Below are 23,176 nucleotides of genomic sequence, written 5' to 3'. Positions count from 1 at the left end.
AATACCTTTCAACAATTACGTTGACCATTCCTGACACACTAATTTGGTTTTGGCACTGTTGTATTGTCTTTTCAGATTCATACTTTGATTCAGAGAAGCAAATTTTCCAGTCAAATGAGTAGAATATTGAGATAATTGACTTTGAGAAATATTTGAACCCTAACACTAACTAGCAAAACCCGAAGTTAGGGTTAGGGTTTTATTCCCATACAATGTAGACAGTTTTTGAGGGCATGGCTGTGTTTTAGGACTGAAAGGATACTTAGGAATATAGTTCTTCCAATGTATTCTCAACATTTTTTTCTGATCTATATGGCTGTATACAGTGCTTTCCCCAAAATGGAATGGTGTATCAACTGATCTACAAGCAACAGTAAGAAAGACCCTGATTTAACTTTTAATCTCTTGCCATGGGCTTTGAAATCTCAGGCATACTAACAGATAAAGCCAAAATGTATTAGTTGTTTCGGACTTTTAGGCCACTTAAGCCTAAACGTTCATTCATTCAGCACTCCGTTCAACACAAAATTTCCAATGAAAGAATACCTTTCAACAATTACGTTGACCAATACTGACACACTAATTTGGTTTTGGCACTGTTGTATTGTCTTTTCAGACTCATTCCTTGATTCAGAGAAGCAAATTTTCCATTCAAATGAGTGGAATATTGAGATAATTGTCTTTGAGAAATATTTGAACCCTAACCCTAACTAGCAAAACCCTAAGCTAGAGTTAGGGTTTTATTCCCATACAATGTAGACAGTTTTTGAGGGCATGGCTGTGTTTTAGGGCTGAAAGGATACTTAGGAATATAGTTCTTCCAATGTTTTCTCAACATTTTTTTCTGATCTCTATGGGTGTATACAGTGCTTTCCCCAAAATGGAATGGTGTCTCAAATCATCTACAAGCAACAGTAAGAGAGAACCTGATTTAACTTTTAAACTCTTGCCATGGGCTTTGAAATCACAGGCATATTAACAGGTAAAGCCAAAATGTATTAGTTGTTTCAGACTTTTAGGCCACTTAAGCCTAAACGTTCATTCATTCAGCACTCCATTCAACACAAAATTTCCAATGAAAGAGTACCTTTCAACAATTAAGTTGACCATTCCTGACACACTAATTTGGTTTTGGCACTGTTGTATTGTCTTTTCAGACTCATACTTTGATTCAGAGAAGCAAATTTTCCAGTCAAATGAGTGGAATATTAAGATAGATGTCTTTGAGAAATATTTGAACCCTAACCCTAAGTAGCAAAACCCGAAGCTAGGGTTAGGGTTTTATTCCCATACAATGTAGACAGTTTTTGATGGCATGGCTGTGTTTTAGGGCTGAAAGGATACTTAGGATTATAGTTCTTTCAATTTTTTCTCAAAATTTTTTTCTGATCTATATGGCTGTATACAGTGCTTTCCCCAAAATGGAATGGTGTATGAACTGATCTACAAGCAACAGTAAGAAAGACCCTGATTTAACTTTTAATCTCTTGCCATGGGCTTTGAAATCACAGGCATATTAACAGATAAAGCCAAAATTTATTAGTTGTTTCAGACTTTTAGGCCACTTGAGCCTAAACGTTCATTCATTCAGCACTCCGTTCAACACAAACTTTCCAATGAATGAATAGCTTTCAACAAATACGTTGACCAATACTGACACACTAATTTGGTTTTGGCACTGTTGTATCGTCTTTTCAGACTCATTCTTTGATTCAGAGAAGCAAATTTTCCAGTCAAATGAGTGGAATATTGAGATAATTGTCTTTGAGAAATATTTGAACCCTAACCCTAACTAGCAAAACCCGAAGCTAGGGTTAGGGTTTTATTCCCATACAATGTAGACAGTTTTTGATGGCATGGCTGTGTTTTAGGGCTGAAAGGATACTTAGGAATATATTTCTTTCAATGTTTTCTCAACATTTTTTTCTGACCTATATGGCTGTATACAGTACTTTGCCCCAAAAAGGAATGGTGTCTGAACTGATCTACAAGCAACAGTAAGAAAGAACATGATTTGACTTTTAAACTCTTGCTATGGGGTTTGAAATCACAGGCATATTAACAGATAAAGCCAAAATGTATTAGTTGTTTCAGACTTTTAGGCCACTTAAGCCTAAACGTTCATTCATTCAGCACTCCGTTCAACACAAAATTTCCAATGAAAGAATAGCTTTCAACAATTACGTTGACCAATACTGACACACTAATTTGGTTTTGGCACTGTTGTATTGTCTTTTCAGATTCATACTTTGATTCAGAGATGCAAATTTTCCAGTCAAATGAGTAGAATATTGAGATAATTGACTTTGAGAAATATTTGAACCCTAACCCTAACTAGCAAAACCCGAAGCTAGGGTTAGGGTTTTATTCCCATACAATGTAGACAGTTTTTGAGGGCATGGCTGTGTTTTAGGGCTGAAAGGATACTTAGGAATATAGTTCTTCCAATGTTTTCTCAACATTTTTTTCTGATCTCTATGGGTGTATACAGTGCTTTCCCCAAAATGGAATGGTGTCTCAAATGATCTACAAGCAACAGTAAGAGAGAACCTGATTTAACTTTTAAACTCTTTCCATGGGCTTTGAAATCACAGGCATATTAACAGGTAAAGCCAAAATGTATTAGTTGTTTCGGACTTTTAGGCCACTTAAGCCTAAACGTTCATTCATTCAGCACTCCGTTCAACACAAAATCTCCAATGAAAGAGTACCTTTCAACAATTAAGTTGACCATTCCTGACACACTAATTTGGTTTTGGCACTGTTGTATTGTCTTTTCAGACTCATACTTTGATTCAGAGAAGCAAATTTTACAGTCAAATGAGTGGAATATTAAGATAGTTATCTTTGAGAAATATTTGAACCCTAACCCTAACTAGCAAAACCCGAAGCTAGGGTTAGGGTTTTATTCCCATTCAATGTAGACAGTTTTTGATGGCATGGCTGTGTTTTAGGGCTGAAAGGATACTTAGGAATATAGTTCTTTCAATGTTTTCCCAAAATTTTTTCTGACCTATATGGCTGTATACAGTGCTTTGCCCCAAAATGGAATGGTGTCTGAACTGATCTACAAGCAACAGTAAGAAAGAACATGATTTGACTTTTAAACTCTTGCTATGGGTTTTGAAATGACAGGCATATTAACAGATAAAGCCAAAATGTATTAGTTGTTTCAGACTTTTAGGCCACTTAAGCCTAAACGTTCATTCATTCAGCACTCCGTTCAACACAAAATTTCCAATGAAAGATTACCTTTCAACAATTAAGTTGACCATTCCTGACACACTAATTTGGTTTTGGCACTGTTGTATTGTCTTTTCAGACTCATAATTTGATTCAGAGAAGCAAATTTTACAGTCAAATTAGTGGAATATTAAGATAGTTGTCTTTGAGAAATATTTGAACCCTAACCCTAACTAGCAAAACCCGAAGCTAGGGTTAGGGTTTTATTCCCATACAATGTAGACAGTTTTTGATGGCATGGCTGTGTTTTAGGGCTGAAAGGATACTTAGGAATATAGTTCTTTCAATGTTTTCTCAACATTTTTTTCTGACCTATATGGCTGTATAAAGTGCTTTGCCCCAAAGGGAATGGTGTCTCAACTGATCTACAAGCAACAGTAAGAGAGAACCAGATTTAACTTTTAAACTCTTGCCATGGGCTTTGAAATCACAGGTATATTAACAGGTAAAGCCAAAATGTATTAGTTGTTTCGGACTTTTAGGCCACTTAAGCCTAAACGTTCATTCATTCAGCACTCCGTTCAACACAAAATTTCCAATGAAAGAGTACCTTTCAACAATTAAGTTGACCATTCCTGACACACTAATTTGGTTTTGGCACTGTTGTATTGTCTTTTCAGACTCATACTTTGATTCAGAGAAGCAAATTTTACAGTCAAATTAGTGGAATATTAAGATAGTTGTCTTTGAGAAATATTTGAACCCTAACCCTAACTAGCAAAACCCGAAGCTAGGCTTAGGGTTTTATTCCCATACAATGTAGACAGTTTTTGATGGCATGGCTGTGTTTTAGGGCTGAAAGGATACTTAGGAATATATTTCTTTCAATGTTTTCTCAACATTTTTTTCTGACCTATATGGCTGTATACAGTGCTTTGCCCCAAAAAGGAATGGTGTCTCAACTGATCTACAAGCAACAGTAAGAAAGAACATGATTTGACTTTTAAACTCTTGCTATGGGGTTTGAAATCACAGGCATATTAACAGATAAAGTCAAAATGTATTAGTTGTTTCAGACTTTTAGGCCACTTAAGCCTAAACGTTCATTCATTCAGCACTCCGTTCAACACAAAATTTCCAATGAAACAATAGCTTTCAACAATTACGTTGACCAATACTGACACACTAATTTGGTTTTGGCACTGTTGTATAGTCTTTTCAGACTCATTCTTTGATTCAGAGAAGCAAATTTTCCAGTCAAATTAGTGGAATATTGAGATAATTGTCTTTGAGAAATATTTGAACCCTAACCCTAACTAGCAAAACCCGAAGCTAGGGTTAGGGTTTTATTCCCATACAATGTAGACAGTTTTTGATGGCATGGCTGTGTTTTAGGGCTGAAAGGATACTTAGGAATATAGTTCTTTCAATGTTTTCTCAACATTTTTTTCTGACCTATATGGCTGTATACAGTTCTTTGCCCCAAAAAGGAATGGTGTCTGAACTGATCTACAAGCAACAATAAGAAAGACCCTGATTTAACTTTTAAACTCTTGCCATGGGCTTTGAAATCACAGGCATATTAACAGGTAAAGCCAAAATGTATTAGTTGTTACGGACTTTTAGGCCACTTAAGCCTAAACGTTCATTCATTCAGCACTCCGTTCAACACAAAATTTCCAATGAAAGAGTACCTTTCAACAATTAAGTTGACCATTCCTGACACACTAATTTGGTTTTGGCACTGTTGTATTGTCTTTTCAGATTCATACTTTGATTCAGAGAAGCAAATTTTACAGTCAAATGAGTGGAATATTAAGATAGTTGTCTTTGAGAAATATTTGAACCCTAACCCTAACTAGCAAAACCCGAAGCTAGGGTTAGGGTTTTATTCCCATACAATGTAGACAGTTTTTGATGGCATGGCTGTGTTTTAGGGCTGAAAGGATACTTAGGAATATAGTTCTTTCAATGTTTTCTCAACATTTTTTTCTGACCTATATGGCTGTATACAGTGCTTTCCCCAAAATGGAATGGTGTATGAACTGATCTACAAGCAACAGTAAGAAAGACCCTGATTTAACTTTTAATCTCTTGCCATGGGCTTTGAAATCACAGGCATATTAACAGATAAAGCCAAAATGTATTAGTTGTTTCGGACTTTTAGGCCACTTAAGCCTAAACGTTCATTCATTCAGCACTCCGTTCAAACCAAAATTTCCAATGAAAGAGTACCTTTCAACAATTAAGTTGACCATTCCTGACACACTAAATTGGTTTTGTCACTGTTGTATTGTCTTTTCAGACTCATACTTTGATTCAGAGAAGCAAATTTTACAGTCAAATTAGTGGAATATTAAGATAGTTGTCTTTGAGAAATATTTGAACCCTAACCCTAACTAGCAAAACCCGAAGCTAGGGTTAGGGTTTTATTCCCATACAATGTAGACAGTTTTTGATGGCATGGCTGTGTTTTAGGGCTGAAAGGATACTTAGGAATATAGTTCTTTCAATGTTTCTCAACATTTTTTTCTGACCTATATGGCTGTATACAGTGCTTTGCCCCAAAGGGAATGGTGTCTCAACTGATCTACAAGCAACAGTAAGAGAGAACCTGATTTAACTTTTAAACTCTTGCCATGGGCTTTGAAATCACAGGCATATTAACAGGTAAAGCCAAAATGTATTAGTTGTTTCGGACTTTTAGGCCACTTAAGCCTAAACGTTCATTCATTCAGCACTCCGTTCAACACAAAATTTCCAATGAAAGAATACCTTTCAACAATTACGTTGACCAATACTGACACACTAATTTGGTTTTGGCACTGTTGTATTGTCTTTTCAGACTCATTCCTTGATTCAGAGAAGCAAATTTTCCATTCAAATGAGTGGAATATTGAGATAATTGTCTTTGAGAAATATTTGAACCCTAACCCTAACTAGCAAAACCCTAAGCTAGGGTTAGGGTTTTATTCCCATACAATGTAGACAGTTTTTGAGGGCATGGCTGTGTTTTAGGGCTGAAAGGATACTTAGGAATATAGTTCTTCCAATGTTTTCTCAACATTTTTTTCTGATCTCTATGGGTGTATACAGTGCTTTCCCCAAAATGGAATGGTGTCTCAAATCATCTACAAGCAACAGTAAGAGAGAACCTGATTTAACTTTTAAACTCTTGCCATGGGCTTTGAAATCACAGGCATATTAACAGGTAAAGCCAAAATGTATTAGTTGTTTCAGACTTTTAGGCCACTTAAGCCTAAGCGTTCATTCATTCAGCACTCCGTTCAACACAAAATTTCCAATGAAAGAGTACCTTTCAACAATTAAGTTGACCATTCCTGACACACTAATTTGGTTTTGGCACTGTTGTATTGTCTTTTCAGACTCATACTTTGATTCAGAGAAGCAAATTTTCCAGTAAAATGAGTGCTATATTAAGATAGTTGTCTTTGAGAAATATTTGAACCCTAACCCTAACTAGCAAAACCCGAAGCTAGGGTTAGGGTTTTATTCCCATACAATGTAGACAGTTTTTTATGGCATGGCTGTGTTTTAGGTCTGAAAGGATACTTAGGAATATAGTTCTTTCAATGTTTTCTCAAAATTTTTTTCTGACCTATATGGCTGTATACAGTGCTTTGCCCCAAAAAGGAATGGTGTCTGAACTGATCTACAAGCAACAGTAAGAAAGAACATGATTTGAATTTAAAATCTTGCTATTGGCTTTGAAATCTTAAGGCATATTAACAGATAAAGCCAAAATGTATTAGTTGTTTCAGACTTTTAGGTCACTTAAGCCTAAACGTTCATTCATTCAGCACTCCGTTCAACACAAAATTTCCAATGAAAGAATACCTTTCAACAATTACGTTGACCAATACTGACACACTAATTTGGTTTTGGCACTGTTGTATTGTCTTTTCAGACTCATTCTTTGATTCAGAGAAGCAAATTTTCCAGTCAAATTAGTGGAATATTAAGATAGTTGTCTTTGAGAAATATTTGAACCCTAACCCTAACTAGCAAAACCCGAAGCTAGGGTTAGGGTTTTATTCCCATACAATGTAGACAGTTTTTGATGGCATGGCTGTGTTTTAGGGCTGAAAGGATACTTAGGAATATAGTTCTTTCAATGTTTTCTCAACATTTTTTTCTGACCTATATGGCTGTATACAGTGCTTTGCCCCAAAGGGAATGGTGTCTCAACTGATCTACAAGCAACAGTAAGAGAGAACCTGATTTAACTTTTAAACTCTTGCCATGGGCTTTGAAATCACAGGCATATTAACAGGTAAAGCCAAAATGTATTAGTTGTTTCGGACTTTTAGGCCACTTAAGCCTAAACGTTCATTCATTCAGCACTCCGTTCAACACAAAATTTCCAATGAAAGAGTACCTTTCAACAATTAAGTTGACCATTCCTGACACACTAATTTGGTTTTGGCACTGTTGTATTGTCTTTTCAGACTCATACTTTGATTCAGAGAAGCAAATTTTACAGTCAAATTAGTGGAATATTAAGATAGTTGTCTTTGAGAAATATTTGAACCCTAACCCTAACTAGCAAAACCCGAAGCTAGGGTTAGGGTTTTATTCCCATACAATGTAGACAGTTTTTGATGGCATGGCTGTGTTTTAGGGCTGAAAGGATACTTAGGAATATATTTCTTTCAATGTTTTCTCAACATTTCTTTTTCTGACCTATATGGCTGTATACAGTGCTTTGCCCCAAAAAGGAATGGTGTCTGAACTGATCTACAAGCAACAGTAAGAAAGAACATGATTTGACTTTTAAACTCTTGCTATGGGTTTGAAATCACAGGCATATTAACAGATAAAGCCAAAATGTATTAGTTGTTTCAGACTTTTAGGCCACTTAAGCCTAAACGTTCATTCATTCAGCACTCCGTTCAACACAAAATTTCCAATGAAAGTTTACCTTTCAACAATTAAGTTGACCATTCCTGACACACTAATTTGGTTTTGGCACTGTTGTATTGTCTTTTCAGACTCATAATTTGATTCAGAGAAGCAAATTTTACAGTCAAATTAGTGGAATATTAAGATAGTTGTCTTTGAGAAACATTTGAACCCTAACCCTAACTAGAAAAACCCGAAGCTAGGGTTAGGGTTTTATTCCCATACAATGTAGACAGTTTTTGAGGGCATGGCTGTGTTTTAGGGCTGAAAGGATACTTAGGAATATAGTTCTTTCAATGTTTTCTCAACATTTTTTTCTGACCTATATGGCTGTATACAGTGCTTTGCCCCAAAGGGAATGGTGTCTCAACTGATCTACAAGCAACAGTAAGAGAGAACCTGATTTAACTTTTAAACTCTTGCCATGGGCTTTGAAATCACAGGCATATTAACAGGTAAAGCCAAAATGTATTAGTTGTTTCGGACTTTTAGGCCACTTAAGCCTAAACGTTCATTCATTCAGCACTCCGTTCAACACAAAATTTCCAATGAAAGAGTACCTTTCAAGAATTAAGTTGACCATTCCTGACACACTAATTTGGTTTTGGCACTGTTGTATTGTCTTTTCAGACTCATACTTTGATTCAGAGAAGCAAATTTTACAGTCAAATTAGTGGAATATTAAGATAGTTGTCTTTGAGAAATATTTGAACCCTAACCCTAACTAGCAAAAACCGAAGCTAGGGTTAGGGTTTTATTCCCATACAATGTAGACAGTTTTTGATGGCATGGCTGTGTTTTAGGGCTGAAAGGATACTTAGGAATATATTTCCTTCAATGTTTTCTCAACATTTTTTTCTGACCTATATGGCTGTATACAGTGCTTTGCCCCAAAAAGGAATGGTGTCTGAACTGATCTACAAGCAACAGTAAGAAAGAACATGATTTGACTTTTAAACTCTTGCTATGGGGTTTGAAATCACAGGCATATTAACAGATAAAGCCAAAATGTATTAGTTGTTTCAGACTTTTAGGCCACTTAAGCCTAAACGTTCATTCATTCAGCACTCCGTTCAACACAAAATTTCCAATGAAAGAATAGCTTTCAACAATTACGTTGACCAATACTGACACACTAATTTGGTTTTGGCACTGTTGTATTGTCTTTTCAGATTCATACTTTGATTCAGAGATGCAAATTTTCCAGTCAAATGAGTAGAATATTGAGATAATTGACTTTGAGAAATATTTGAACCCTAACACTAACTAGCAAAACCCGAAGCTAGGGTTAGGGTTTTATTCCCATACAATGTAGACAGTTTTTGAGGGCATGGCTGTGTTTTAGGGCTGAAAGGATACTTAGGAATATAGTTCTTCCGATGTTTTCTCAACATTTTTTTCTGATCTCTATGGGTGTATACAGTGCTTTCCCCAAAATGGAATAGTGTCTCAAATGATCTACAAGCAACAGTAAGAGAGAACCTGATTTAACTTTTAAACTCTTGCCATGGGCTTTGAAATCACAGGCATATTAACAGGTAAAGCCAAAATGTATTAGTTGTTTCAGACTTTTAGGCCACTTAAGCCTAAAAGTTCATTCATTCAGCACTCCGTTCAACACAAAATTTCCAATGAAAGAGTACCTTTCAACAATTAAGTTGACCATTCCTGACACACTAATTTGGTTTTGGCACTGTTGTATTGTCTTTTCAGACTCATACTTTGATTCAGAGAAGCAAATTTTACAGTCAAATGAGTGGAATATTAAGATAGTTATCTTTGAGAAATATTTGAACCCTAACCCTAACTAGCAAAACCCGAAGCTAGGGTTAGGGTTTTATTACCATTCAATGTAGACAGTTTTTGATGGCATGGCTGTGTTTTAGGGCTGAAAGGATACTTAGGAATATAGTTCTTTCAATGTTTTCTCAAAATTTTTTTCTGACCTATATGGCTGTATACAGTGCTTTGCCCCAAAAAGGAATGGTGTCTGAACTGATCTACAAGCAACAGTAAGAAAGAACATGATTTGACTTTTAAACTCTTGCTATGGGCTTTGAAATCACAGGCATATTAACAGATAAAGCCAAAATGTATTAGTTGTTTCAGACTTTTAGGCCACTTAAGCCTAAACGTTCATTCATTCAGCACTCCGTTCAACACAAAATTTCCAATGAAAGATTACCTTTCAACAATTAAGTTGACCATTCCTGACACAGTAATTTGGTTTTGGCACTGTTGTATTGTCTTTTCAGACTCATAATTTGATTCAGAGAAGCAAATTTTACAGTCAAATTAGTGGAATATTAAGATAGTTGTCTTTGAGAAATATTTGAACCCTAACCCTAACTAGCAAAACCCGAAGCTAGGGTTAGGGTTTTATTCCCGTACAATGTAGACAGTTTTTGATGGCATGGCTGTGTTTTAGGGCTGAAAGGATACTTAGGAATATAGTTCTTTCAATGTTTTCTCAACATTTTTTTCTGACCTATATGGCTGTATACAGTGCTTTGCCCCAAAGGGAATGGTGTCTCAACTGATCTACAAGCAACAGTAAGAGAGAACCTGATTTAACTTTTAAACTCTTGCCATGGGCTTTGAAATCACAGGCATATTAACAGGTAAAGCCAAAATGTATTAGTTGTTACGGACTTTTAGGCCACTTAAGCCTAAACGTTCATTCATTCAGAATCCGTTCAACACAAAATTTCCAATGAAAGAATACCTTTCAACAATCACGTTGACCATTCCTGACACACTAATTTGGTTTTGGCACTGTTGTATTGTCTTTTCAGATTCATACTTTGATTCAGAGAAGCAAATTTTCCAGTCAAATGAGTAGAATATTGAGATAATTGACTTTGAGAAATATTTGAACCCTAACACTAACTAGCAAAACCCGAAGCTAGGGTTAGGGTTTTATTCCCATACAATGTAGACAGTTTTTGATGGCATGGCTGTGTTTTAGGGCTGAAAGGATACTTAGGAATATAGTTCTTTCAATGTTTTCTCAACATTTTTTTCTGACCTATATGGCTGTATACAGTGCTTTGCCCCAAAAAGGAATGGTGTCTGAACTGATCTACAAGCAACAGTAAGAAAGAACATGATTTGACTTTTAAACTCTTGCTATGGGTTTTGAAATCACAGGCATATTAACAGATAAAGCCAAAATGTATTAGTTGTTTCGGACTTTTAGGCCACTTAAGCCTAAACGTTCATTCATTCAGCACTCCGTTCAACACAAAATTTCCAATGAAAGAATAGCTTTCAACAATTACGTTGACCAATACTGACACACTAATTTGGTTTTGGCACTGTTGTATTGTCTTTTCAGACTCATTCTTTGATTCAGAGAAGCAAATTTTCCAGTCAAATGAGTAGAATATTGAGATAATTGATTTTGAGAAATATTTGAACCCTAACCCTAACTAGCAAAACCCGAAGCTAGGGTTAGGGTTTTATTCCCATACAATGTAGACAGTTTTTGAGGGCATGGCTGTGTTTTAGGGCTGAAAGGATACTTAGGAATATAGTTCTTCCAATGTTTTCTCAACATTTTTTTCTTATCTCTATGGGTGTATACAGTGCTTTCCCCAAAATGGAATGGTGTCTCAAATGATCTACAAGCAACAGTAAGAGAGAACCTGATTTAACTTTTAAACTCTTGCCATGGGCTTTGAAATCACAGGCATATTAACAGGTAAAGCCAAAATGTATTAGTTGTTTCGGACTTTTAGGCCACTTAAGCCTAAACGTTCATTCATTCAGCACTCCGTTCAACACAAAATTTCCAATGAAAGAGTACCTTTCAACAATTAAGTTGACCATTCCTGACACACTAATTTGGTTTTGGCACTGTTGTATTGTCTTTTCAGACTCATACTTTGATTCAGAGAATCAAATTTTACAGTCAAATGAGTGGAATATTAAGATAGTTATCTTTGAGAAATATTTGAACCCTAACCCTAACTAGCAAAACCCGAAGCTAGGGTTAGGGTTTTATTCCCATTCAATGTAGACAGTTTTTGATGGCATGGCTGTGTTTTAGGGCTGAAAGGATACTTAGGAATATAGTTCTTTCAATGTTTTCTCAACATTTTTTTCTGACCTATATGTCTGTATACAGTGCTTTGACCCAAAAAGGAATGGTGTCTGAACTGATCTACAAGCAACAGTAAGAAAGAACATGATTTGACTTTTAAACTCTTGCTATGGGTTTTGAAATCACAGGCATATTAACAGATAAAGCCAAAATGTATTAGTTGTTTCAGACTTTTAGGCCACTTAAGCCTAAACGTTCATTCATTCAGCACTCCGTTCAACACAAAATTTCCAATGAAAGATTACCTTTCAACAATTAAGTTGAACATTCCTGACACACTAATTTGGTTTTGGCACTGTTGTATTGTCTTTTCAGACTCATAATTTGATTCAGAGAAGCAAATTTTACAGTCAAATGAGTGGAATATTAAGATAGTTGTCTTTGAGAATTATTTGAACCCTAACCCTAACTAGCAAAACCCGAAGCTAGGGTTCGGGTTTTATTCCCATACAATGTAGACAGTTTTTGATGGCATGGCTGTGTTTTAGGGCTGAAAGGATATTTAGGAATATAGTTCTTTCAATGTTTTCTCAACATTTTTTTCTGACCTATATGGCTGTATACAGTGCTTTCCCCAAAATGGAATGGTGTATGAACTGATCTACAAGCAACAGTAAGAAAGACCCTGATTTAACTTTTAATCTCTTGCCATGGGCTTTGAAATCACAGGCATATTAACAGATAAAGCCAAAATGTATTAGTTGTTTCGGACTTTTAGGCCACTTAAGCCTAAACGTTCATTCATTCAGCACTCCGTTCAACACAAAATTTCCAATGAAAGATTACCTTTCAACAATTAAGTTGACCATTCCTGACACACTAATTTGGTTTTGGCACTGTTGTATTGTCTTTTCAGACTCATAATTTGATTCAGAGAAGCAAATTTTACAGTCAAATTAGTGGAATATTAAGATAGTTGTCTTTGAGAAATATTTGAACCCTAACCCTAACTAGCAAAACCCGAAGCTAGGGTTAGGGTTTTATTCACGTACAATGTAGACAGTTTTTGATGGCATGGCTGTGTTTTAGGGCTGAAAGGATACTTAGGAATATAGTTCTTTCAATGTTTTCTCAACATTTTTTTCTGACCTATATGGCTGTATACAGTGCTTTGCCCCAAAGGGAATGGTGTCTCAACTGATCTACAAGCAACAGTAAGAGAGAACCTGATTTAACTTTTAAACTCTTGCCATGGGCTTTGAAATCACAGGCATATTAACAGGTAAAGCCAAAATGTATTAGTTGTTACGGACTTTTAGGCCACTTAAGCCTAAACGTTCATTCATTCAGAATCCGTTCAACACAAAATTTCCAATGAAAGAATACCTTTCAACAATTACGTTGACCATTCCTGACACACTAATTTGGTTTTGGCACTGTTGTATTGTCTTTTCAGATTCATACTTTGATTCAGAGAAGCAAATTTTCCAGTCAAATGAGTAGAATATTGAGATAATTGACTTTGAGAAATATTTGAACCCTAACACTAACTAGCAAAACCCGAAGCTAGGGTTAGGGTTTTATTCCCATACAATGTATACAGTTTTTGATGGCATGGCTGTGTTTTAGGGCTGAAAGGATACTTAGGAATATAGTTCTTTCAATGTTTTCTCAACATTTTTTTCTGACCTATATGGCTGTATACAGTGCTTTGCCCCAAAAAGGAATGGTGTCTGAACTGATCTACAAGCAACAGTAAGAAAGAACATGATTTGACTTTTAAACTCTTGCTATGGGTTTTGAAATCACAGGCATATTAACAGATAAAGCCAAAATGTATTAGTTGTTTCGGACTTTTAGGCCACTTAAGCCTAAACGTTCATTCATTCAGCACTCCGTTCAACACAAAATTTCCAATGAAAGAATAGCTTTCAACAATTACGTTGACCAATACTGACACACTAATTTGGTTTTGGCACTGTTGTATTGTCTTTTCAGACTCATTCTTTGATTCAGAGAAGCAAATTTTCCAGTCAAATGAGTAGAATATTGAGATAATTGACTTTGAGAAATATTTGAACCCTAACCCTAACTAGCAAAACCCGAAGCTAGGGTTAGGGTTTTATTCCCATACAATGTAGACAGTTTTTGAGGGCATGGCTGTGTTTTAGGGCTGAAAGGATACTTAGGAATATAGTTCTTTCAATGTTTTCTCAACATTTTTTTCTGACCTATATGGCTGTATACAGTGCTTTGCCCCAAAATGGAATGGTGTCTGAACTGATCTACAAGCAACAGTAAGAAAGAACATGATTTGACTTTTAAACTCTTGCTATGGGGTTTGAAATCACAGGCATATTAACAGATAAAGCCAAAATGTATTAGTTGTTTCAGACTTTTAGGCCACTTAAGCCTAAACGTTCATTCATTCAGCACTCCGTTCAACACAAAATTTCCAATGAAAGAATAGCTTTCAACAATTACGTTGACCAATACTGACACACTAATTTGGTTTTGGCACTGTTGTATTGTCTTTTCAGACTCATACTTTGATTCAGAGAAGCAAATTTTAAAGTCGAATGAGTGGAATATTGAGATAATTGTCTTTGAGAAATATTTGAACCCTAACCCTAACTAGCAAAATCTGAAGCTAGGGTAGGTTTTATTCCCATACAATTTAGACAGTTTTTGAGGGCATGGCTGTGTTTTAGGGCTGAAAGGATACTTAGGATTATAGTTCTTTCAATTTTTTCTCAAAATTTTTTTCTGATCTACAGTATATGGCTGTATACAGTGCTTTCCCCAAAATGGAATGGTGTATGAACTGATCTACAAGCAACAGTAAGAAAGACCCTGATTTAACTTTTAATCTCTTGCCATGGGCTTTGAAATCACAGGCATATTAACAGATAAAGCCAAAATTTATTAGTTGTTTCAGACTTTTAGGCCACTTGAGCCTAAACGTTCATTCATTCAGCACTCCGTTCAACACAAACTTTCCAATGAATGAATAGCTTTCAACAAATACGTTGACCAATACTGACACACTAATTTGGTTTTGGCACTGTTGTATCGTCTTTTCAGACTCATTCTTTGATTCAGAGAAGCAAATTTTCCAGTCAAATGAGTGGAATATTGAGATAATTGTCTTTGAGAAATATTTGAACCCTAACCCTAACTAGCAAAACCCGAAGCTAGGGTTAGGGTTTTATTCCCATACAATGTAGACAGTTTTTGATGGCATGGCTGTGTTTTAGGGCTGAAAGGATACTTAGGAATATATTTCTTTCAATGTTTTCTCAACATTTTTTTCTGACCTATATGGCTGTATACAGTACTTTGCCCCAAAAAGGAATGGTGTCTGAACTGATCTACAAGCAACAGTAAGAAAGAACATGATTTGACTTTTAAACTCTTGCTATGGGGTTTGAAATCACAGGCATATTAACAGATAAAGCCAAAATGTATTAGTTGTTTCAGACTTTTAGGCCACTTAAGCCTAAACGTTCATTCATTCAGCACTCCGTTCAACACAAAATTTCCAATGAAAGAATAGCTTTCAACAATTACGTTGACCAATACTGACACACTAATTTGGTTTTGGCACTGTTGTATTGTCTTTTCAGATTCATACTTTGATTCAGAGATGCAAATTTTCCAGTCAAATGAGTAGAATATTGAGATAATTGACTTTGAGAAATATTTGAACCCTAACCCTAACTAGCAAAACCCGAAGCTAGGGTTAGGGTTTTATTCCCATACAATGTAGACAGTTTTTGAGGGCATGGCTGTGTTTTAGGGCTGAAAGGATACTTAGGAATATAGTTCTTCCAATGTTTTCTCAACATTTTTTTCTGATCTCTATGGGTGTATACAGTGCTTTCCCCAAAATGGAATGGTGTCTCAAATCATCTACAAGCAACAGTAAGAGAGAACCTGATTTAACTTTTAAACTCTTGCCATGGGCTTTGAAATCACAGGCATATTAACAGGTAAAGCCAAAATGTATTAGTTGTTTCAGACTTTTAGGCCACTTAAGCCTAAACGTTCATTCATTCAGCACTCCGTTCAACACAAAATTTCCAATGAAAGAGTACCTTTCAACAATTAAGTTGACCATTCCTGACACACTAATTTGGTTTTGGCACTGTTGTATTGTCTTTTCAGATTCATACTTTGATTCAGAGAAGCAAATTTTACAGTCAAATGAGTGGAATATTAAGATAGTTGTCTTTGAGAAATATTTGAACCCTAACCCTAACTAGCAAAACCCGAAGCTAGGGTAGGTTTTATTCCCATACAATGTAGACAGTTTTTGATGGCATGGCTGTGTTTTAGGGCTGAAAGGATACTTAGGATTATAGTTCTTTCAATTTTTTCTCAAAATTTTTTTCTGATCTATATGGCTGTATACAGTGCTTTCCCCAAAATGGAATGGTGTATGAACTGATCTACAAGCAACAGTAAGAAAGACCCTGATTTAACTTTTAATCTCTTGCCATGGGCTTTGAAATCACAGGCATATTAACAGATAAAGCCAAAATTTATTAGTTGTTTCAGACTTTTAGGCCACTTGAGCCTAAACGTTCATTCATTCAGCACTCCGTTCAACACAAACTTTCCAATGAATGAATAGCTTTCAACAAATACGTTGACCAATACTGACACACTAATTTGGTTTTGGCACTGTTGTATCGTCTTTTCAGACTCATTCTTTGATTCAGAGAAGCAAATTTTCCAGTCAAATGATTGGAATATTGAGATAATTGTCTTTGAGAAATATTTGAACCCTAACCCTAACTAGCAAAACCCGAAGCTAGGGTTAGGGTTTTATTCCCATACAATGTAGACAGTTTTTGATGGCATGGCTGTGTTTTAGGGCTGAAAGGATACTTAGGAATATATTTCTTTCAATGTTTTCTCAACATTTTTTTCTGACCTATATGGCTGTATACAGTACTTTGCCCCAAAAAGGAATGGTGTCTGAACTGATCTACAAGCAACAGTAAGAAAGAACATGATTTGACTTTTAAACTCTTGCTATGGGGTTTGAAATCACAGGCATATTAACAGATAAAGCCAAAATGTATTAGTTGTTTCAGACTTTTAGGCCACTTAAGCCTAAACGTTCATTCATTCAGCACTCCGTTCAACACAAAATTTCCAATGAAAGAATAGCTTTCAACAATTACGTTGACCAATACTGACACACTAATTTGGTTTTGGCACTGTTGTATTGTCTTTTCAGATTCATACTTTGATTCAGAGATGCAAATTTTCCAGTCAAATGAGTAGAATATTGAGATAATTGACTTTGAGAAATATTTGAACCCTAACCCTAACTAGCAAAACCCGAAGCTAGGGTTAGGGTTTTATTCCCATACAATGTAGACAGTTTTTGAGGGCATGGCTGTGTTTTAGGGCTGAAAGGATACTTAGGAATATAGTTCTTCCAATGTTTTCTCAACATTTTTTTCTGATCTCTATGGGTGTATACAGTGCTTTCCCCAAAATGGAATGGTGTCTCAAATGATCTACAAGCAACAGTAAGAGAGAACCTGATTTAACTTTTAAACTCTTGCCATGGGCTTTGAAATCACAGGCATATTAACAGGTAAAGCCAAAATGTATTAGTTGTTTCGGACTTTTAGGCCACTTAAGCCTAAACGTTCATTCATTCAGCACTCCGTTCAACACAAAATTTCCAATGAAAGAGTACCTTTCAACAATTAAGTTGACCATTCCTGACACACTAATTTGGTTTTGGCACTGTTGTATTGTCTTTTCAGACTCATACTTTGATTCAGAGAAGCAAATTTTACAGTCAAATGAGTGGAATATTAAGATAGTTATCTTTGAGAAATATTTGAACCCTAACCCTAACTAGCAAAACCCGAAGCTAGGGTTAGGGTTTTATTCCCATTCAATGTAGACAGTTTTTGATGGCATGGCTGTGTTTTAGGGCTGAAAGGATACTTAGGAATATAGTTCTTTCAATGTTTTCCCAAAATTTTTTCTGACCTATATGGCTGTATACAGTGCTTTGCCCCAAAATGGAATGGTGTCTGAACTGATCTACAAGCAACAGTAAGAAAGAACATGATTTGACTTTTAAACTCTTGCTATGGGTTTTGAAATCACAGGCATATTAACAGATAAAGCCAAAATGTATTAGTTGTTTCAGACTTTTAGGCCACTTAAGCCTAAACGTTCATTCATTCAGCACTCCGTTCAACACAAAATTTCCAATGAAAGATTACCTTTCAACAATTAAGTTGACCATTCCTGACACACTAATTTGGTTTTGGCACTGTTGTATTGTCTTTTCAGACTCATAATTTGATTCAGAGAAGCAAATTTTACAGTCAAATTAGTGGAATATTAAGATAGTTGTCTTTGAGAAATATTTGAACCCTAACCCTAACTAGCAAAACCCAAAGCTAGGGTTAGGGTTTTATTCCCATACAATGTAGACAGTTTTTGATGGCATGGCTGTGTTTTAGGGCTGAAAGGATACTTAGGAATATAGTTCTTTCAATGTTTTCTCAACATTTTTTTCTGACCTATATGGCTGTATAAAGTGCTTTGCCCCAAAGGGAATGGTGTCTCAACTGATCTACAAGCAACAGTAAGAGAGAACCAGATTTAACTTTTAAACTCTTGCCATGGGCTTTGAAATCACAGGCATATTAACAGGTAAAGCCAAAATGTATTAGTTGTTTCGGACTTTTAGGCCACTTAAGCCTAAACGTTCATTCATTCAGCACTCCGTTCAACACAAAATTTCCAATGAAAGAGTACCTTTCAACAATTAAGTTGACCATTCCTGACACACTAATTTGGTTTTGGCACTGTTGTATTGTCTTTTCAGACTCATACTTTGATTCAGAGAAGCAAATTTTACAGTCAAATTAGTGGAATATTAAGATAGTTGTCTTTGAGAAATATTTGAACCCTAACCCTAACTAGCAAAACCCGAAGCTAGGCTTAGGGTTTTATTCCCATACAATGTAGACAGTTTTTGATGGCATGGCTGTGTTTTAGGGCTGAAAGGATACTTAGGAATATATTTCTTTCAATGTTTTCTCAACATTTTTTTCTGACCTATATGGCTGTATACAGTGCTTTGCCCCAAAAAGGAATGGTGTCTCAACTGATCTACAAGCAACAGTAAGAAAGAACATGATTTGACTTTTAAACTCTTGCTATGGGGTTTGAAATCACAGGCATATTAACAGATAAAGTCAAAATGTATTAGTTGTTTCAGACTTTTAGGCCACTTAAGCCTAAACGTTCATTCATTCAGCACTCCGTTCAACACAAAATTTCCAATGAAAGAATAGCTTTCAACAATTACGTTGACCAATACTGACACACTAATTTGGTTTTGGCACTGTTGTATAGTCTTTTCAGACTCATTCTTTGATTCAGAGAAGCAAATTTTCCAGTCAAATTAGTGGAATATTGAGATAATTGTCTTTGAGAAATATTTGAACCCTAACCCTAACTAGCAAAACCCGAAGCTAGGGTTAGGGTTTTATTCCCATACAATGTAGACAGTTTTTGATGGCATGGCTGTGTTTTAGGGCTGAAAGGATACTTAGGAATATATTTCTTTCAATGTTTTCTCAACATTTTTTTCTGACCTATATGGCTGTATACAGTACTTTGCCCCAAAAAGGAATGGTGTCTGAACTGATCTACAAGCAACAGTAAGAAAGAACATGATTTGACTTTTAAACTCTTGCTATGGGGTTTGAAATCACAGGCATATTAACAGATAAAGCCAAAATGTATTAGTTGTTTCAGACTTTTAGGCCACTTAAGCCTAAACGTTCATTCATTCAGCACTCCGTTCAACACAAAATTTCCAATGAAAGAATAGCTTTCAACAATTACGTTGACCAATACTGACACACTAATTTGGTTTTGGCACTGTTGTATTGTCTTTTCAGATTCATACTTTGATTCAGAGATGCAAATTTTCCAGTCAAATGAGTAGAATATTGAGATAATTGACTTTGAGAAATATTTGAACCCTAACCCTAACTAGCAAAACCCGAAGCTAGGGTTAGGGTTTTATTCCCATACAATGTAGACAGTTTTTGAGGGCATGGCTGTGTTTTAGGGCTGAAAGGATACTTAGGAATATAGTTCTTCCAATGTTTTCTCATCATTTTTTTCTGATCTCTATGGGTGTATACAGTGCTTTCCCCAAAATGGAATGGTGTCTCAAATGATCTACAAGCAACAGTAAGAGAGAACCTGATTTAACTTTTAAACTCTTGCCATGGGCTTTGAAATCACAGGCATATTAACAGGTAAAGCCAAAATGTATTAGTTGTTTCGGACTTTTAGGCCACTTAAGCCTAAACGTTCATTCATTCAGCACTCCGTTCAACACAAAATTTCCAATGAAAGAGTACCTTTCAACAATTAAGTTGACCATTCCTGACACACTAATTTGGTTTTGGCACTGTTGTATTGTCTTTTCAGACTCATACTTTGATTCAGAGAAGCAAATTTTACAGTCAAATGAGTGGAATATTAAGATAGTTATCTTTGAGAAATATTTGAACCCTAACCCTAACTAGCAAAACCCGAAGCTAGGGTTAGGGTTTTATTCCCATTCAATGTAGACAGTTTTTGATGGCATGGCTGTGTTTTAGGGCTGAAAGGATACTTAGGAATATAGTTCTTTCAATGTTTTCCCAAAATTTTTTCTGACCTATATGGCTGTATACAGTGCTTTGCCCCAAAATGGAATGGTGTCTGAACTGATCTACAAGCAACAGTAAGAAAGAACATGATTTGACTTTTAAACTCTTGCTATGGGTTTTGAAATCACAGGCATATTAACAGATAAAGCCAAAATGTATTAGTTGTTTCAGACTTTTAGGCCACTTAAGCCTAAACGTTCATTCATTCAGCACTCCGTTCAACACAAAATTTCCAATGAAAGATTACCTTTCAACAATTAAGTTGACCATTCCTGACACACTAATTTGGTTTTGGCACTGTTGTATTGTCTTTTCAGACTCATAATTTGATTCAGAGAAGCAAATTTTACAGTCAAATTAGTGGAATATTAAGATAGTTGTCTTTGAGAAATATTTGAACCCTAACCCTAACTAGCAAAACCCAAAGCTAGGGTTAGGGTTTTATTCCCATACAATGTAGACAGTTTTTGATGGCATGGCTGTGTTTTAGGGCTGAAAGGATACTTAGGAATATAGTTCTTTCAATGTTTTCTCAACATTTTTTTCTGACCTATATGGCTGTATAAAGTGCTTTGCCCCAAAGGGAATGGTGTCTCAACTGATCTACAAGCAACAGTAAGAGAGAACCAGATTTAACTTTTAAACTCTTGCCATGGGCTTTGAAATCACAGGCATATTAACAGGTAAAGCCAAAATGTATTAGTTGTTTCGGACTTTTAGGCCACTTAAGCCTAAACGTTCATTCATTCAGCACTCCGTTCAACACAAAATTTCCAATGAAAGAGTACCTTTCAACAATTAAGTTGACCATTCCTGACACACTAATTTGGTTTTGGCACTGTTGTATTGTCTTTTCAGACTCATACTTTGATTCAGAGAAGCAAATTTTACAGTCAAATTAGTGGAATATTAAGATAGTTGTCTTTGAGAAATATTTGAACCCTAACCCTAACTAGCAAAACCCGAAGCTAGGCTTAGGGTTTTATTCCCATACAATGTAGACAGTTTTTGATGGCATGGCTGTGTTTTAGGGCTGAAAGGATACTTAGGAATATATTTCTTTCAATGTTTTCTCAACATTTTTTTCTGACCTATATGGCTGTATACAGTGCTTTGCCCCAAAAAGGAATGGTGTCTCAACTGATCTACAAGCAACAGTAAGAAAGAACATGATTTGACTTTTAAACTCTTGCTATGGGGTTTGAAATCACAGGCATATTAACAGATAAAGTCAAAATGTATTAGTTGTTTCAGACTTTTAGGCCACTTAAGCCTAAACGTTCATTCATTCAGCACTCCGTTCAACACAAAATTTCCAATGAAAGAATAGCTTTCAACAATTACGTTGACCAATACTGACACACTAATTTGGTTTTGGCACTGTTGTATAGTCTTTTCAGACTCATTCTTTGATTCAGAGAAGCAAATTTTCCAGTCAAATTAGTGGAATATTGAGATAATTGTCTTTGAGAAATATTTGAACCCTAACCCTAACTAGCAAAACCCGAAGCTAGGGTTAGGGTTTTATTCCCATACAATGTAGACAGTTTTTGATGGCATGGCTGTGTTTTAGGGCTGAAAGGATACTTAGGAATATATTTCTTTCAATGTTTTCTCAACATTTTTTTCTGACCTATATGGCTGTATACAGTACTTTGCCCCAAAAAGGAATGGTGTCTGAACTGATCTACAAGCAACAGTAAGAAAGAACATGATTTGACTTTTAAACTCTTGCTATGGGGTTTGAAATCACAGGCATATTAACAGATAAAGCCAAAATGTATTAGTTGTTTCAGACTTTTAGGCCACTTAAGCCTAAACGTTCATTCATTCAGCACTCCGTTCAACACAAAATTTCCAATGAAAGAATAGCTTTCAACAATTACGTTGACCAATACTGACACACTAATTTGGTTTTGGCACTGTTGTATTGTCTTTTCAGATTCATACTTTGATTCAGAGATGCAAATTTTCCAGTCAAATGAGTAGAATATTGAGATAATTGACTTTGAGAAATATTTGAACCCTAACCCTAACTAGCAAAACCCGAAGCTAGGGTTAGGGTTTTATTCCCATACAATGTAGACAGTTTTTGAGGGCATGGCTGTGTTTTAGGGCTGAAAGGATACTTAGGAATATAGTTCTTCCAATGTTTTCTCATCATTTTTTTCTGATCTCTATGGGTGTATACAGTGCTTTCCCCAAAATGGAATGGTGTCTCAAATGATCTACAAGCAACAGTAAGAGAGAACCTGATTTAACTTTTAAACTCTTGCCATGGGCTTTGAAATCACAGGCATATTAA

Source organism: Atractosteus spatula, chromosome 5 (genome assembly GCF_055471065.1).
Source record: "Atractosteus spatula isolate fAtrSpa1 chromosome 5, fAtrSpa1.hap1, whole genome shotgun sequence".
Taxonomy (NCBI): Eukaryota; Metazoa; Chordata; class Actinopteri; order Semionotiformes; family Lepisosteidae; genus Atractosteus; species Atractosteus spatula.
This window is presented reverse-complemented; position numbering follows the sequence as displayed.